At 32.7% G+C, this 3,295-nt stretch overlaps 1 long non-coding RNA gene across 1 annotated transcript; it reads left to right on the top strand.

The window, feature by feature from the left end:
• The first annotated feature begins 210 nt into the window (after window positions 1-210).
• Window positions 211-2,950, top strand: LOC133780327 (uncharacterized). The gene is made up of 3 exons (XR_009869230.1): window positions 211-881; window positions 2,008-2,076; window positions 2,694-2,950. It is a non-coding gene; the product is annotated as an uncharacterized LOC133780327 (long non-coding RNA).
• Window positions 2,951-3,295: the final 345 nt, after the last annotated feature.

Raw genomic sequence — 3,295 nt, 5'->3', positions numbered from 1 at the left:
ATTGCATGTAATTATGAAATGACCATAATGTCCCTGTGTTTGAATTTAGTTGAGGGGCATTTAAATGACATTAGAATATGATTTCAAATGCAATTAACTGATTAAATTCGAAATTTAAATCAGTTATAATAATATCTCAATTTCTTTTATTTTTATTTTAAAAGAAATACAAGAAATTCCTTAAACATAGGGTTAGAATCGATCAACAACAACCAAGTGGTTAAGCCTTCGTTTCTCTTTGTTTAAGCATGATTTAGAAGACCTCTCAACAGTTAAAAATCGTGGGAAGAGAGGGAGAGTCGCACTAGTGGAAGAAAATAGACATTCTTGAATTTTTCTAGAGAGAGAAAGGGAGAATTCGGGTTTGAGAGCTCTAGGAAATTTCTGGGTGGTTTTGAGTGTTTGAAATATCTTTCCTATGATCTAAAGAACGTTTTTGACGTGACAAAAGGGGCTAGAAGGGTCGTTTTCAAAAATCACAAGTTTTCACCATTAAAGTGGGTGTTCTTGAATAATTTCGAATCTAAGAGAACATGGGAGGTTCCGGGTTTGTTTGAAGTATTTAGAAAGCTTAGAGGGACCCTAAGAGGTGTTTTGGACGTGAAGAAACGGATCAAAAATGCTCTGAAACAAAATCTTGTATTTTGACCACCATTTTTGGCGGTACACCGGCGACGGGGAAGACAACCATGATCCGGCCATCATGGGTCGATTTTCTTGAGCTTCAAGGGTTATTTGAGGTGCTGGGATATTTGGGAACAAATTCCAACCGGTTTGGAGTGTCAAAAACAAGTAGAAAGAGGAGTTAGAATCTTGCCGGCGACGGAGAAGAAGAAGATTCCGGCGAGGCTCCGGCGAACCCGATCTGGGTATTTATGGAGGTTTTTTCTTTGATTTTGGAATCCTAAAAATTAGTATATTAATTTTAGAGCATTTTCCAAGTGGTTTGGTATTTTTCTGATTTTTCTTTGAATTACTATGATTTATTTAAGTTTAAATAAAGATTAATTATGAAAAATATTTTTATTGTTCAGAAAAATATGATTTTATGTTTCAATGATATCTGTATTATTTAGAATGGCTTTGTATGTTTAGATTTAATTTTTGATCGTATTTTATAATTTTCTTCAATTATTTGCTTTTAAATATGTGATTTAAGAAAATAAATGTGAAAAATTATTTTAAGTATTCTAAAAATTCTGAGAATTTTTGTATATGTTTAAAATGAGATTCTAAGGCTCTCTGTAATTTTATTTCGAATTTGTATCATTTATGTAATTTTCATGATTTATTTGGCTTATGTTATATTTTAAATATAAAAAAATATTAATGCTACTGTTCTGAACCCTAGGTAAATTTTTGTGTGTTACTGTAGGGTGTAGAAACTGATTTGTATAGTTAGATTCTATTTGTAATCAGTTATAAATTTTTCTTTAATTAATTAGTTTTTTCTATAAAATTAATTAAGAAAAATAGTTATTTTGCCCAGAAAATTCTAAAATATTTTTTATAAGTTTATTTTGGATTTTTTAAACAGTTCTGTATGTTAGTTTGATTTTTAGGCTTGGTTCTGTATTTATTTATATTATTTGGGTTTTATTTGAGAAATTGAGGGAAAATAATTTATAAATGTTAAAAATTATTTTCTGGTCGTATATGAGAATTTTCTGATTATTCAGGGTTCTGGAAAAGTTATTTATTAAATTTTGTTGTCCTATGATAATTTTTATAAAATTATTGAGTCTTTAATGTAATTATGATATTAAAGGGTATTTTGGTAATTTTCACATAAAAAGTAATTATATGAATTCATGCGATATGTTAGAAACATCATTGTTTGTGTATGTGACATGATGGTTTGAACCTTTTGTGGAAATTTGTTTTAATTTATGTGTCATGCATGTTAAAATGACGTAGTAAAATTATTTCGATAATTAAGGTTTCGAAATAAAACCTTAACGCCTATTTTATTTTTCCTAAATTTTCGCTGTGTAATTGGACGTCTAGGAGCTAGCGGTCATCGAGGTGACGCAGCGAGTGGTTCGAGACACGTCAGCGGAAAACGCATTGTTTAAGGTAAGAAGAGTGGACATCTGCGTACAGGGTGTACGTTATGCGTGCGACCTTGTTTTCTTATTTGTTTACTTATGTAATTATTTTGTGACTTGAATTGTTGCATTAGGTTGACTAGCATGAGGATAGTGCTAGGAATTTTAGTTAGTAGAAATGCTTAGATGATAGAGTAGGCGTGCTACTAGATTTTAGCTGCTTGTGTGAGTATAGCACTTGCAAGAATTATCTTGGGTGTGCATAACTCAGGATAATAGGATGCCACCACGGAACTGCCGAGTGTGAGTACAGCGCAGGCAGGGCAACGATGTCTCGAGGGAACGGCCGAGTGTGAGTACAGCGCAGGCTAGACTATGTGCCACCGTGGGAATGCCGAGTGTGAGTACAGCGCAAGCAAGGCAGATTACATTTCATGTCCGATCAACATGACTTGTTAGTATTTATGTGTGTGAGTGTAACTCACATTATGTTAGTGTGATATGGTGTTTATATATCACACGATGATTATTGTGCTTATGATATTTAGTTATGTTTAGTTTAAAGTTTATGTTTCTTGGTTTGGGGAGTTATGTCCTACATAGCTCTTCTTACTGGGCGTTAGCTCACGGGTACTCTGTGTGCAGGTAAAGGCAAAGCAAAGCAGTGAGTGGTGCGGGCTCGAGGCATGGACGAAACATGTTAGAGGCTGGGCTCCAGTTATTTTATGTTTTTAGAAATAAATGTTATGTTTTTAAATTTTCAGACTTGAATGGTTATTTTCTTTATGTTTCGTTATTAAACCTAGCGTCCAACATTTTTATTTTTAAAATAATGAGATCTCATTGTCTGCTTAAATTTTAAATAAATATGTTCTCTTAGTGTCTTAAAATATTTATTGTTTATTATTTTTAAATGGACTCCCTAAGTAACGTCTCGGGAAATCGGGGCGTTACAGTCTTAATCATGAGGTTACTATAAACTCTTATATATGTCATATGATCCTTTGATTCAAGCGTTAAGGTTTTTCATAATGATCAGGCTAAGATCAATTGTTTTGGGGACTCAATAATGTATATGGCTAGGGATGTAGTTTAATAGATAAGGAATCTATACATTCTTATAGACTGAATAATGGTTTCCTTTTGGGTTGACTTTTGGAACTGAAAAGGTGCGCTCATGTCGCAAACTTGTTGTGACACAACATTCACTAGTAAAGTCAATGGTACTCATTAAATAAAAAAGACCC

This window comes from Humulus lupulus, chromosome 5 (genome assembly GCF_963169125.1).
Source record: "Humulus lupulus chromosome 5, drHumLupu1.1, whole genome shotgun sequence".
Taxonomy (NCBI): domain Eukaryota; kingdom Viridiplantae; phylum Streptophyta; class Magnoliopsida; order Rosales; family Cannabaceae; genus Humulus; species Humulus lupulus.
This window is presented reverse-complemented; position numbering and strand designations above follow the sequence as displayed.